The sequence below is a fragment of the Palaemon carinicauda genome, chromosome 37, assembly GCF_036898095.1.
Source record: "Palaemon carinicauda isolate YSFRI2023 chromosome 37, ASM3689809v2, whole genome shotgun sequence".
Classification (NCBI taxonomy): Eukaryota; Metazoa; Arthropoda; class Malacostraca; order Decapoda; family Palaemonidae; genus Palaemon; species Palaemon carinicauda.
In genome coordinates this window covers 23,206,150-23,222,202 of record NC_090761.1, presented here as the reverse complement: position 1 = coordinate 23,222,202, position 16,053 = coordinate 23,206,150, and the positions used below count along the sequence as shown (strand labels likewise).

The window sequence follows — 16,053 nt, the reverse complement described above, 5'->3', positions numbered from 1 at the left end:
TTGATATATGTATCGTTTCATGACATGTTTTTGTTAACCCATAATTCATATATTTGTAAGTGTAAGAAAACACATATATTTTGGCGGGCACTTCAATCTGACTTGGCGCCAATGTAATCCTACGTTTTCGTCCGCACCTTGTTATGTATTTCCGTGCGCATTCAAATAAAGTATCAGTTGATCTTGGTGACGCTTGTCTCACTGTCCTTACAACTGGTGACCCCGGAGTTGAAAGTAGCATCAGCGGTTTTGGCTTTGCCATTAACGGACTTATTACGGCCGTGCTACCTTCTACATACTCCGTTACCTTAGGCAAGAACCTGCCTTTGGTTCTCCCACACTTCGGTGAACGTAAGGCAGTAGGATGAGCTTAACCGACATATCAACCTCTCACCTCTTCGCCGACTCGTCGTCTGGCCACGATGTAGGGAGCAACACGCCCATCGCACCCAACGGCCTCGCCTCCACGCCCAAAGTCAAACTGCCGCCCTTTTCTCAACACAACACCGCTTCCTGGTTCCTGAGAGCGGACGTACTCTTCCGCGTCGCTAGACTCAGCAACTCCTGCGCCAAGGCTGACATCGTTCTCACCTCCATACCTGAAGAAGTATTCGACAAGATTTCCCCATGGCTCGACGCCCAGGCCGGCCAAGTTTCATACGACGACCTGAGAACGAAACTCATCGGTATCTACTCCCTCTCCGTCTCAGCAAGGGCACAGAAAGTACTGGACCTCGCCGGCAAGCCCATGGGTGACACCTCTCCTGTCGAGGCGTGGGACGAGCTAACCGGCCTGCTCATGCTCCCCGAAACAGACAGCAACGGCCGACGACGTGAGATTAGCTTATCTCGCGAGATCTTTCTTCGACGCCTACCACAGGACGTACGGGCCCAACTGACAGACGCCGACACGCTCCCGATGAACGAACTCCTGTCGAAGGCTCAGAAGCTCCACGAGGCCTCCAAAGCATCTCGCCTCGGAGCATCATCGTCAACACCGCCTCTGTTCTCCTCCTTCAGCAGCTGCTCTTCCATAGACTCCTCGGCAATGGCCCTCGAGGACGACGAGATCAACATTCTATCAAGAAAGAAACCACCGCAACCAACGCGACCAAACCCTAGGCCTAACCCAGCATGGTGCTTCTACCACCAACAGTTCGGCAGTGACGCCAAGAAATGTAGAGCACCATGCAGTTTCCCTAGAAGATGGCGCCAGAAGCATCCACCTGCCACCATCGCGGCCGCAGTTAACCATAACAAGATTGGTTTCTGTATCCTCGATACCATTTCCAACCGTAGACTCATGGTGGACACCGGCGCAATGCAGTCAACATTCCCTCCTTCGAAGTCCGACCTAGACCGTGGTCCCGACAAAAACGCTCCCTCACTCATCGCCGCCAACGGATCTCCCATACGGTGCTATGGAATCAAGACCCTCAAGATATCTATCATGGGCCGTTCGTATTCTTGGCCCTTCGCTATCGCCGACGTCAATCGCCCCCTCCTCGGTGCGGATTTCCTCGCCCACCATGGACTCCTCGTCGATGTCGCTAACAGACGTCTCATCGACACGGGGACCTGCCAGTCTCGCGCCCTAGAACATGGCCCTGCAACAATGTCCGTATCCGCCGTAACAACGCACCCCTACGCCGACCTCCTACGAGAGTTTCCCGAGGTTTTCAAGCCCGAGCTCCGACACTCGCCAGGTTCCCCGTCCAAGCATGGCATCTACCACCAAATCACAACGACAGGACCTCCCACTCACGCCAAATTCCGCCGCCTCCCACCTCAGAAATTGAAGGATGCCAAACGCGCCTTCGAGGACATGGAACGCATGGGTATCTGTAAGAAAGCATCGAGCCCCTGGGCATCACCCCTGCACATGGTTAAAAAGCCGGACGGGTCCTGGAGACCTTGCGGCGACTACAGGCGCCTCAACCTCATCACAACGCCCGATCACTACCCACTGCCCAACATGCAGGACCTAACGAACGCGTTGCACGGCGCAAGGTTTTTTACCAAGATGGACCTTCTCAAGTCTTACTTCCAGGTCCCCGTATTCCCGGAAGATATCCCGAAAACTGCCATTGTAACGCCGTTCGGATCCTACACCTTCGCATACTCAACCTTCGGTCTACGCAACGCCGGGGCAACCTTCCAACGACTAATGGATAGCATTCTGGGTGACCTACCTTTCTGCGTCTGCTACGTCGACGACATCCTGATATTCTCGAAAACCAAGGAGGAACACCGGGGACACGTCCGCACCGTCCTAAAGCGCCTACAGGAGAACGGCCTAGTCGTACGCTTCGACAAATGTACGTTCGGTGCGGAGGGAGTGGATTTCCTTGGTCACCGTGTATCCTCGCGCGGAGTAAAACCCAAGACAACCAAAATCGACGCCATCAGGAAGTTCCCAATACCTACGACCATTCGCCAACTTCAGGAGTTCTTGGGAATGGTCAATTACTACAGGCGCTTCATCCCCAACATCGCACAAACCCTGTCACCCTTCGACGACGTCCTGAAAGGAAAAGCAAAAAAACTCGAGTGGGGCTTGCCCCAGCAACAGGCATTCGCTCGGACGAAGGATGCCCTTGCGAATGCAACCACCCTGGCTCATTTCGACGACAACGCGCCCCTGCGACTAACGACCGACGCCAGCAACGTCGCCTGCGGGGCTGTGCTTGAGCAACTTGTCGATAGTTCTCCTCGACCGCTGGCATTCTTCAGCAAGAAATTGAAACCCGCCGAAACAAGATACAGCACCTTCGATAGGGAACTCCTCGCCGTCTACCTCGCCGTCCGCCACTTCAGGCACATCTTGGAGGGTACCCCCTTCACGATTGCAACGGATCATCAACCCCTCGTCCACGCCTTCACGAAATCAACGGACGCATGGTCATCCCGACAACAACGTCATCTCGCATCAATCGCCGAATTCGGGTGCACCATACGTTACGTCCCAGGAAAGAAAAACCCAGTCGCGGACGCCCTTTCAAGGATTGAAGTTGACGCGATCCACCTGGGAATCGACTACGCCAATCTCGCAACCGAACAACGCACCGACCGAGAAGCACAGGTTCACCTGACGGAGCCATCCGCGCTTAAGATAAGTGCGGTTCCCCTCGGACCAGCAGGAGTAACTATTCTTTGCGACACCAGCACGGGCCGCCCTCGTCCCTGGGTACCAGCCTCCTGCAGAAGGAAAATATTCGATATCATCCATGGACTTTCGCACCCCTCAGGACGCACCACCGCTCGCCTTCTGTCTGAAAAGTTTGTCTGGCCAGGGATAAAAAAGGACGCCCGGGAATGGGCGAGGTCATGCATCAACTGCCAGTCAAGCAAGGTCAGCCGTCACACCGAATCGGGGGTGGGCGATTTTCCCCAGCCAAAAAGACGTTTCGGACATATACACATCGACGTCGTGGGACCATTGCCCCCTTCTGGATCCGCTCGCTACCTACTTACGATCATCGATCGCTCCACGAGGTGGTTGGAGGCATCGCCGATGACCGAAGCTACGACTCAAGCATGTGCCGAAGCCCTCCTGTCAAGCTGGGTGAGCAGGTTTGGCGTTCCTGACGACATCACGACTGACAGAGGCCCCGCTTTCCTCTCAGAAATATGGCTGGCTTTGGCGAACCTGATGGGGACGACGCTCCACAGCACCACGGCGTACAACCCCGCGGCAAACGGCATGGTCGAACGAACGCACCGCGCCCTCAAGGCGTCCCTGATGGCGAGCTGCACCGACGGGGACTGGAAATCACGACTTCCTTGGGTACTCCTCGGCCTTCGCACCGCCCCTCGCGCAGACGGCAAACCTTCGCCCTCCGAAAAAGTTTACGGGGAAGCGCTCGCAGTTCCTGGCGAATTCTTTCCCTCATCAACCGACGACACGCAGCTGGATCACCTAAGGGATATCGCCAGGAAGTTCAGGCCGTGTCTCAAAACTTACCAGGACAGAACCAAGCACTTCAAGCCAAAAAGCCTGGATGACTGCAAGTACGTTTTCGTCCGTGTCGACGCTCATCGACAACCACTGACTAGACCTTATCGAGGTCCCTACCGGGTTATTAAAAAGACAACGAAAGCCTTCCTTCTCGACGTCCATGGCCAAGAGGACTGGGTCTCTATAGACCGCGTGAAACCAGCGTTTCTCGAAGGAAGCGACACCGCCTCCGCTGGACCTGGCAGACCCAGAGTTCCGCCACAAAACAAGCCACCCAACGAAGGAAAAATCATCAAACCAGCGCGCCCCTCCGTTCAAAAACAAGAGGAACCCTCCGACGCCCGAAGAGATACGAAGATTGATCATCAGCCCTCTACGCCGCCCGATGTCTTGGGGGGGGAAGTACTTGTAAGGACACCGATCCCTTCGTCGTCCAGAAAATCGACAAACTACTTATTTATTTAAATTCTCTCTTCGCCACACTGTGGTGTCCTATGTATATATATTCCGCTCTACCAGAGCTACATTTTGATATATGTATCGTTTCATGACATGCTTTTGTTAACCCATAATTCATATATTTGTAAGTGTAAGAAAACACATATATTTTGGCGGGCACTTCAATCTGACTTGGCGCCAATGTAATCCTACGTTTCCGTCCGCACCTTGTTATGTATTTCCGTGCGCATTCAAATAAAGTATCAGTTGATCTTGGTGACGCTTGTCTCACTGTCCTTACAACTCCAACAAAATAAGTTTGCAGCCACTTTATCAATGATTAATAATAGATAGATGGAATGCTTTTAAGCATATATTCAGTATTGAAATTGAGCTTTTGTATATATTCTTAGGTATTTTAGAGTATCACACAGCTTATTCTACGTTAATTGCCGTATACATATTATCGAAGAACTTAAGGGTAACTTGCCCTGTTGTACAGGACCAGATAGGCAGATAGTTATAAGTAAATTAGTAGACATGTCCATAACAGTTATAATTTTTTCCGTAATGACCAGATGTTAATTACTTTACTTTAAGGACTGCTTCAATTGTCATATCATGCAAGAAACCCCTATAGACCTACTCACTAAAGGACCCACAAGATCAGTTTGTGGGTATTCTGCATATCAGACTGTATAATCTGTTTATTGTTAAATTCATATTTTCGAAGTACTTGGAAAGCACAAATCCGAGACACTCCCACCCCCTACAACTTGTCCTCTCTTGGAATATGAAAGAAAGCATGTGTATGATGGATTATTTCAGTAATCTTAGCCTTCTCGAAGCCATTTAACCATGGTTCAGACAATATGCTAATATGCTGAAATATTTCTCGATTACCAATTCCAGAATTCAAATAGTTTACCAACAGATTGAATATTTACATAGCTATAATTTACGACATATTCAGTCCCTACTTTCTTCTAATCTCTTAAATTGCAAATCATTGGCTTTGTAATTACTTGAATTCACTATATAATCATCTGGTTTGTTCAACTTAGTATATTTCATACATTTTATATGCTGTGAGTTTCATTCCCTGGTTATGTGATTTCTTGGTTCTTGGTTCCTAAATGCTCACTCTGCAAAACAAGTTTACGGGAACTTCATCGCATTATAGATATGTGCAAAGCTTCTAAGCTTATTCCCCTTATTGTAATTAAGCTTATTTTACCTGTACCATAAATAAATCAATAATGAAATTCTCAATCTTTACTTTTATCCCATTCTAACTTGAAATTGGCTAGGATAACACCTTGCTATCCCCAGTTTAGGCAACATATTTGGTCACCTAGGACTTTTTAAATTCTTCTTTCAAAGGCATTGCCCTACTTATAAATACCATTGAACATTTTCTGCACACTATCATCAGCCATGTTTATTCTTACTTGCCTTATTGGATATAGTCATAAGGTCATCAACACATTTAAAGCCTAATAAACGTTGGTTGACATGACCTCAGGGAATATTTGTCACACACCTATTAGATATCAGTGGGAGAATAAGAATTTGCCTTGTTTTGGTCCCACATCACCTTGGCTTTGGACTTGCTCAGACAGCTGATTTATGTTTGTGGTTGTAACCAGTTGGACACTATAAATCAAGTGACGTATTCAACTGAATACACATATTCCGTCTCTATTGTTAATTCATCCCAGTAATTATAAATTATGATAAAAATTCAATAATTTTATGATAATGAATAAATCTTGCCTTCATTATATCATCATAAATTTTACCAGAGAGAGAGAGAGAGCTATATAATTTTTCATTGACTTGTAGAATGTATTTGTCCTTTAAAGACTTTTAGTTTTTAGTTGGAAAGAGCCAAAAGGGGACATATTTTGAATGTCTTAAGGGGTCTTAGGCTTCTTTGAATGTCCAAAATCTACCCTATGAAACTGCCTAAATATGTCTCTATGCGAAACTCTTGTCCCTCATTCGCACCTCCTCACTTTAATCTTTCTGTCCGACTTTTCAACTGACACCTCACAGTGCAACTGCTGGTTTTCCTCCAGTTGCATCTGTGCACAGAATGGTATCCCATCCCATCCCACAGTCCTGTGCCATCTCCACATCATCCATCCAACTAAAATAGTCTGATAATACTAAACGGGTTTTTGGGCTCAAGCCATGTCGTCCTGATGGAAGGTTCCTATAAGTAGCTTCCTAAAGGATATTTGACTACAGTGATATTCCCAGAAAATTTACCTTCAGGTCTCTAGAATTCTAACTCCTGGCGCGAATATCCTTAAAATTCCTCCTAAGGATATCACATAAATCAGGGGACGTATATCTTGATACGACACATAGCAATCTTCACCCCGAATAGCGTTTTCGCTTTGAGGGGTAAAGTGGCAAAAATAGAATGGGAGCCGTTATCAAGGTTACCCTTCCTCCCGTACTACTCCGAGTATCTAGATGGCGCTGTATGTCAACCCAGCGCGCTATTCCTATAGTTGTAGCGGTCCCGCACGGTGATTTTCCCTGTAGCTCTTTCGTTACACTTTGGTTTTTGGATTTATCATGCAATCTCCAGCCTCTTCTGCCACTGGAAAGTTAAGTATTCGATCTTTACAGTGTATAAATTTTAGCTCCTGCGTCAACAGCGTCAGGGACACCTCTGGTAGGCAACAGCTCCGCCACAAAACACAGTATTTAAAGATAAAAAGGCGTTACTTTACGGCCAGAGCTGATTTATACAATATAAGAATATGGTACTCAACTTTCCAGGGGCAGAAGAGGCTGAAGATTGCGCCATGCTGGTAGATAATAGCGAACAACTGGGAAAAACACCTGGTCATAGACGCTACTAGAGAAGGAATGGAGAAGGCGCGCGGTTATGACGTCAGCCAAGATGGAGTCGTTTATGACGTCATCCAAGTACCATAACAGTAACGGAGGAGGAGAACTTTGTAACGGCTCCTCCCATAACTTGCCACCAACTTCCCCCTCGAAGCATAAACGCTATGTGGGGTGCAGATAGCTATGTGGCGTGTCAAGCATACGTCCTGTTATTATACAATATCCTAAAGGAAACCTTATGGGTACTCGCGCCAGAAGTTAGAATTCTGTGAAACCTTTGGTTTAATTATCTGGGAATATCTACTGTAGTCATATATACCCTTAGGAAGCTACTGAAGGAACCTTCCATCAGGACGACATGGCTATCTCATCCAAAAATAGATTTTTCGCTTCGCTCAAAATCCGTTATTTACGAAGCTATTCAGTCATAAAATACTAGGAAGTTATATATTATGTCGATTGTATTCTTTAGAGTTTCAGCGATTTAGGTAGCCGAACCTCGCCCGCGCTAGGCTTCCTAGCCTTCGCGCTTTAGTTTACCTTCATGCATGATATAGAACGACATTCCTAGTTGTAATAGCACTTAAATATGAAGCTATTTAGGCAATTTACACTTGTAAGATATATTGATTGCATATATTTCCTTTTCCTCATTGATCGTATATGAAAGAGTTTCGGCGATTAAGGTAACCAAATCTCGCCTGGCACTAGGCTCCAGGTTTATACTCGTGTGTCGTTTTATCAATTCAGGCGGAGATAGATATCTCCTAGAATTATTATATAAATCGATACTCATCTCCAGTGGAGATTTAAGGGTAATCCCTTCTTCCCTCTGAGTGCAGCCATAGGCTACAATCCTATCTTGGTCTTGCCATTGAGAAGACACTCCGGCTTGACTAGGCTAGTGTTTTCTGTCTCTTTCCCTGGCCAGCAGATAGCCGACTTTGCGTTTTTGACAGAACCTCAGAGTATTCAGTTTTTGCCCGTGGCCGGCTGGCAGGGTGAGTAGTCACTCCCCCTGCCGGCCTCAGCCGCCGACATAGGAGGCTAGACCTCCCTAGGCCGCACTTGAAGTGGTTGTATGATGCCGCCACCGTCTCCCCTGAGCTGCGGTCTAGAAGAATAGTCCTGTGCTCGCAGACCCTAGGCTGAAGAATAGACATTTTTCTGCCGACTAGGATGGTGCCGGCACTGAAACAATGTTTCTCCTATGTTGAGAGGGGGTGAAGAGCCTGCCGCCTTTCTCTTAACTCTATTGGCAGACCCTAGGTTGAAGAATAGATATTCTTTAAACAGAGTTTCTTCGTTGTGTAGTAGGACCGGCAACCCTGCCGGATCCTTCCACACTTCATACAGGACCCTTTTCTTTACCCCCTCTGTCCTTTAGCGATGGCCTAGCCATCGCAACCCTTTGGCCGTCATCCAACAATCTCGCCGCTTGCCGGCGGGTTGTGGGCCCGGCCGGGGCTCCTACATAATAGCTATTTAGTCGCTCAGCCTTCCCTTATGGACGCAAGGCTCCTGGAAAAGCTGTGCCGGCTGGCCCAGCTGCCAGTGGGAGACCCCTATTCTGTAGAGTGTTATTCAGTCCTCTCTTGGACTGCCATCCACATACCAGCGGCCGGCAGTGACCGGCAACGGTTTGTGTTTGGATGGAAGCCTGAATGATACATTCTCTCCTTCCATTTGAACCCTCCTTCTGGAGGAAGGCAGTAAGATTAAGTACTTACACCCTTATTTATTGTTAACAAACATTTAATAAGGTACCCTTCACTCCACGCTTTCTCTCTCTCTGTCAGCTAGTGCCGCCAGGTACTAACCTAGCCGGCAGATGCCACACTGCCACTGGGTCGGTGCCGCCGGGTACTACCCCAGCTGGCGTCTCGTGCCGCCAGGTGCTAGCCTAGCCGGCATGTTATACAGTATATGATTATACAGTAGCCAGTATATTTTCAGTATAGATCATACTGCAGACAGAAAACTATAGTATATATTATATAGTAGTTATTTTCCAACATACCCTGTGTATCCTTGCACAGTCTATTGTTGAGACCAATCATATATTGAAAGAAAAGATTTCTTTCAACATACTGATAGATGATCAGTTACAATTTACCCACATTAATAAAACCTTGGGAAAAGTCAGTGTTAAGTTACACTTATCTATTCTCACAGGTTAGAATTCTTCCCTTGGGTTTCCTGAATAGGAAAACTTTAGGTTTTAATTTTGGGGGAGGTTGCAGCAATTGGCTGGACAGGAAACACAAGTATGTGTCTTTCCTAATTCCTTTCTAGCTTGTCTATCCTAAGCTATAATGCAAAAATACTAATGATAATATTTTATATAGTTTATCAGGTGAGATGAGCTACTGCATACTCATTTAATTTTCTTCTCTTTACAGGAGGACCATTCCCAAGTGCCTTCGAGTCTTTTGCAACGTGAGGAGCAAGGACTTCTGTGGCCATGAAGAGTGCAGGGCTCATGCTCCCTGTGCCATTTCCAAGGGACTTCTCAAGTACTGGGACCCCCAGGACTGCAAAATTTGCAAGGCCTTGGTTACCGAGGCTTTTGATGACCCCGAGACAGCAGAGTCAAGCGATGCAGCACGAAGTATGCTGCGCAGATGGGTTCGTGGCTTTCAAAAGAACGCCAGGGACCTTACCTTCCTAGTGAACGGATGCGCTCCTTGCTGCTCCCAAAAGCGGGTGTGGAAGCTGTCATACCCCAGCCTCGACCTGAGATCCCTTGCATCCATATTTCCGTAGATATGGACATCTCCGACGCGATGAAGGACATCCACCTAGACAAGAGGATGTCGGGGGTGTCTGAGGACATCGAAAAGGACCTTCTAGCGGAAGGTCTCGAAGATGAGTCCACCTTGGCTCCTGAAGAAGAAGAGGATGATGTCGAATTGGAGTCTGTTTCATCAGTTCCGGTCTCAGAACCGTTACCCTCTACGTCTTCTGCTCCTCCATCAGATGACATGAGGCAGGCAATGGCCAGTCTCATGGCAATGATGGAGAGGCTTCGTAAGCAAAACGAAGAAAGGGATGCTGAATGGCGAAGAAGAATGGACCATCTCACCGCGTCCCGTGGGTCTCAGAAGAGACTCAACGTTAAAGATCTTCCACCTTGCTTTGATGTTAATCCATGGAGGTATGCAGAATACATGTCTATTACCAGAGGCAAGATCTTCATATCAGAGAAGTTGGGGGCTGTCCTTATTGAGGAGGTCGAATTCTGGCCCAGCTTTCAGTCTTACACGAATTCTCTACAGGCTCTCCGGGCCCTGATGAAGCTATAAAAGTCCTTCGTCAGGGTGGCGAGATGGGTCTTAGCCAAGACCATGTAGAAGCCTGGGGTCCGTGTGTCCCCGGCCATCGTCTCCATTTGGACTTGAAGAGAGAGGGAGGCAGCCAGCCTCTCTTTCGTGTCCAGCTCCCGACACAGAAGGTATTCGGAGAGGTTGGGGAGGTTCTCGTTGAACTGCCGTCCAGCGATGTCAGCCTTCAACTTTCCCACAGAGAAAGTTAACTGGATGTCTTTCCAGTTCTTGTCGTCGGGAGGGAGGGCGAGGGAGAGGGGCCTACATTCTTCCAGTGTAGGGCAGGGTTTCCCTTCCTCCACCGCCTTCAACACTACCAACAGGGATTTCTCAGTGAAGGGGAAGACCATGGTGGCAGGAGCAAGAAAAGACGGGTGTTTCTTGCTTAGGGCCGGCACCTGGGAGTTGGTGTAGCCCTTACTCTTGAGGCAGCCGGCCAGAAGAGATTGAGCCTTAGCGTGGTCGAAGACGATGACCTTCTCCTTGGAAACTGGCTTGGACTTGAGACGGATGTAACAGTCCGGGTATGCTTCAAAGATAAGCGAAAACTCCACCTCTTCAAGGGGAATGGCGCCTAACTTATCGTTGGCGAAGATACGTCCACTCGTGATCGGCATGTGTTCTCCATGCCTCCATGGGTTGGTCACTGAGCAAGGGGGAAGATCCTTAATGGTGATCTTCCTCGGGGTCTGTTTCGACAGACATAGGATCTCCCTCTTAAAGTCTTCGTCCCTCTGGCGAAGCCTTTCGTCCAGGAGTGCCACCAAGGCTTGGAGGTTATCCTGGGTGTCCACTCTCACAGGCGTAGGAGTGGAAGAGGTAGAGGGGACGGGTTCCGAAATAGCTACGGAAGTAACAGAGGGGGCGTGGGCGCCATCACCCTCGGAGTCAGGGGCCTCCGTATGCTCCTCCTCTTCTCGACCCTTGGCCATCAGGGTCCTTTCGGTGGTGTCCGACACTTCCGACATCTGTTCCACCTCATCAAGATGGAAGTCTTGAAGTGCGTCTGATACGTCCGGTTCAACCGTCAGCTGGACGCAGGGGATCTTTGGCTTGGGGATAACAGCATCCGCAGATGCCTTGGGAAAGAGCAGAGCTCTCATCTTCTCACTAGGGAGATAGGGCCCCGTGGCGTTCTTCTGGAAACCACGCACCCAATTGCGTAGTTTCTCCCGAGCGATGTCCCTGGCCTCCGCAGATGGGGGGGTCCTCGAACGCCTCATGGAGCAGGTCTTTGCAGACAGTGCAAACCTGCGGGTCCCAATACCGAAGAGTCCCTTGGGCAACGGAACAGCTGGTGTGGGTTCGGCACGCCAGGTGGCCATAAAAGTCCGGGCGCCGAACGCAGCAGAAGGCGCTCTCACACCGGATGTACTCCTCCTGTAAAGAAGAAAGGGGTACATGAGTCTACAGAAGTCTATATCATTGACTTAAAGTAATCTTAGATTAGTCTTAAAGTAATTTTACTTACAATATAAGATTCCTTTCCAAGTGTAAGCTTAGGATAGGTAAGCTGGAAATGAAGCAGAAAAGACACATACTTGTGCATCCCGCCCAGCCAATTGCCGTGACCTCACACCATAACTAATTCTAGGGGCTCCTTAAGAGCGCCCTAAGAGGGGGAAGGAATATCCACAAGGGATAAAGCACAGCTTAGACTTCCTCCGGAGTATTAGTAATGGTGAGAGGGGGAGCTGAGTTCATTCAGCATAGAGAGAAAGGGGGGAAATGATTCTCCCCGATTCAGGTAGGTCCCGGGGCAAGGGACTGTGCATGGATGCACAGAGTATGCTAGAAGAATTTACTGCACAACTATACACCATAGTTTTCTGACTAGGGTATGTACTATACCATAGATGTACTGGCTATCGTATATAGCTATACGCTGCGCCGGCAGGGTAGAGGTGACAGTCCACTGAAGTAGAATGATTAGGTGGCGCCGGCAGGCAAATCTCCATCAATGGGGAACCCCTCCCAGCCATCAGCCTCTGTGGCAGAGAGAGGGCGAAACCTCAAAATGATGGCAGATCGTCGGCAAGTTGGCGGCCCCCGGCAGTCGGTAAGCAACCGGCTTAGGTACTCCAACCCTGACATCAATCAATGAGACAGAGAGGATACTGGGACTAAGCTGACGGCTGTTGCCGGCAGAGTAGTGTGGCAGTGGACCGGCACTTATGAGATAGAGAGAAAGAATAGAAGAAGGAGGGAAGGGCAGTAGCTCAATACCCAAACCTCGTCTTCTTCCGGAAGGAGTGTTCAAATGGAAGGGAGAGAATGGCAACCTTTCATCCAGCCGCAACAGAGCCGGCAGTCGGCTAGAGTTGCGGGTGGTGGCCCAAGGGAGGACCGAAGAACACTCTAAGATAGTGAGGTCTTCCGCCGGCAGACCGACCTGTCGTATGCTATCCCATAGTTCAACTATATGCGGGAAGCCTAGCAGTTCGGACTAGCCAACGAAAGGACCGGGCCGACCCCACAACCCACCGGCACACGGTCGAGTTGTAGGACGGTGGACAGAGGTGTGATGGCTAGGCCATCACTAAAGGACAGAGGGGGGAGGGGAGAGGGTCCTGAGGAGGAGTGTAGGGGAAGGCACTCCAGGGGGGGTTCTTTTTCAGTACCAGCACTATCCCAGGTGTAGGAAGAATTCGTTCTCCAGCCTAGGGTAGGTTAGTACAGTGAAGGAACAGCCCTAATGTACCGTCCTAAACTATAAGGAAACAGAATCCCATGGCCTACCTAACCTAGGCAAGGGGAACATGTCCCCACACCAGGAAAGGCAGGTGTAGGAAAAGTGTAGGCCACAGGGAGGAAGGGTTGTAACCCTACCAGGTGTGATCTAGGGGGAAGGGTAGAGCCCCCACCTTTGCCGACCAGCAGGAACCAAAAGGAGAGTTCATTCACCTAATGGGGTAGCTGGGGGGCAAACGACTGGTACTCTGAGGTTCTGTCCCAAACTCAAAGCTCATGTACTATGGCTATGAGTGAGGAAAGAAAATCCTAGCCTAACCTCACTTGAATACGATTCAAGGTAAGGAGGGCTAGGATGTAGCCTAGGCTACCTCAGAGGGAGGAGATTACCTTGGATAAGGTAACTGGGGAGGTGAGAAAGTATACAAAATCCCTAGCGTTAGGTTAGGGGCAAGGGAGTCGACTACCAAGATCATCGAAACCCCTTGTATACTTCCTAGAAGGAGAAAAACATGTGCAATCACTGAATCTTATATGTATAAATGCCTAACATCTTCATTTCATAAATTAACACCAGGAACACTTATTATATCATGCATGAAAGTAAACAATAATGCCTAAGCTATCGAGCCTAGGGACTAGGCTAGCAATTGAGCCTAAGAATTCGGCTACCTACACTCGCCGAAAAAGAATACTAACGGCATAATATAATTAATTCCTAGCAATAAAGACTAAATAACTAATGCTGATAATTAGTTACAAGACCGGGAAGGTTGTTCTGGCTAACTAAATAAAGCATGCAAAGTGAACAACAGCGTCAGTGTCATGACGCCTCCGGTCAAGGCACAGCTCCGCCACAAAACACGGTATTTTGAAATAAAAAGGCGTTACTTTACGGCCAGAGCTGATTTATACAATACAAGAATATGGTACTCAACTTTCCAGAAGAAGGCGAGGCAGAAGATTGCGACATGATGATAATACAAGCGAATAACTGGGAAAAAGCACCTGGTCATAAACGCTACGTAAGAAGGAATGAGGAAGGCGCGCAACGGTGACGTCAACCAAGATGGTGGCGGTTATGACGTCAAAGAGTACCGTAACAGTAACGAAGGAGGAGAACTTAGTAACGGCTCCTCCCATAACTTGCCACACTTCCCCCTTGAAGCGTAAACGCTATGTGTGGTGCAGATAGCTATGTGGAGTGCCAAGCATGTGTCCCGTTATTATACGATATCCTAAAGGGAAACCTTATGGGTACTCGCGCCAGAAGTTAGAATTCTGTGAAACCTTGAATTTAATTCTCTGGGAATATCTACTGTAGTCATATATACCCTAAGGAAGCTACTGAAGGAACCTTCCATCAGGACGACATGGCTTGAGCCCAAAAATATTGTACTGTATATTAGGCCTTTTTCTACTAATGGGTTAGCCTTTTAAAGCTTCTGTTGATTAGAAGTTGTCTTTTCCTTTAGAAAACCTGGCAACTCTGTACCGGCGCAAAACCTAATTACCCTGTACTGAAGGACTAGAGTCCGACATAGTATGACCACAAAATTGTAGAAAAGAAAATTCAGCTTCAGTCCTACACCACGGAGTTTGAATACTTCACCGATATTGGAGAGATAATACTTCCCAACAAATGGAGAAAAAAGTCTGCACCGACCACCGTTGTTCACCAGAAGCCGGCAGAGAACGAATTGATGTTACCTGGACAGTTGTACCTGTAGCTCCCTCGAGTGGAGGGAGATGAAATCACCTAAATCAGCAATGGCAGTGCCACCGCAGTAGTTTTGAATCTATTGTCTGCCGTCGTAGGGAACCTACAGCTATATAATTGTTGGGTAAGACACTGCAATAAAAAACAATATTGTGGTGTTCTGATGAGTGTTTTTGTTCATAGTGTAGTTATTTAATTACATTAGGAGATTTAGTGCTATGTTCACCAGACTGAAGATTGTAAATATCAAGTAGTGCTTTTTTAATGTTTTTTTTTTTTTCATTGTATTAGAAGTGAAATTTTGATAGTGTAGCACAATACCTGCTTTATTAAAACTCGTTAAGAAATTAGTTAAGGTTAAGTTTGATAACTATTATTGATGATGAAACAAAGAATATAATTAAATGTATGCTATACTGTAGTATGTACAGAAGGTCCTCAACTTACAAACATTAAGAGATGAAAAGACAAATCCAACTTAAATCATAAATCTCAGATATTGTATAAAAAATTCATATACAGAACTTTTTTGGGCTCAAGCCATGACGTCCTGATGGAAGGTTCCTTCAGTAGCTTCCTAGGGTATATTTAACTACAGTGGATATTCCCAGAGAATTAAACTAAAGGTTATCACAGAATTCTAACTTCTGGTGCGAGTACCCTAAAGGTTTCCCTCTAGGATATCGTATATCAACAGTGGACGCATGTATTAACACGCCACATAGCTATCTGCACCCCATATAGAGTTAACACTTCAATATGGAAAGGTGGCTGAGTAACTGAGGAGCCGTTCCAAAGTTACTCTCATCCGTGGCTACTTTTGGTACTCGAGACGTAAACAAACGGGAGCCATTGCTAAATGACGTCACGTCCGTCCTCATCCTTTCGCCTGTAGCTTCTACGCTAAGTCGGATTTTTCCCAAGTGACTCTTTTATCTGCTTATATCGCCGTAATGTCGCAGCCTTCAGCCTCGCTTTCTTCTGGAAAGTTGAGTACCAGGTCCTAGTATTGTTTAAATAAGCTCTGGCCGTAAAGTAACTTCTAATTTTCT

General features: G+C 47.6%; 1 protein-coding gene across 1 annotated transcript in view; it reads right to left on the bottom strand.

Annotated features, from left to right (window-relative positions):
- Positions 1-14,945, bottom strand: part of LOC137629498 (zinc finger protein OZF-like) — a 122,271-nt gene extending 107,326 nt beyond the window's left edge. The window contains exon 1 of the mRNA XM_068360851.1: positions 14,894-14,945. The gene's annotated coding sequence lies outside the window, so the exon portion shown is untranslated. The remainder of the gene's footprint in view (positions 1-14,893) is intronic.
- Positions 14,946-16,053: the final 1,108 nt, after the last annotated feature.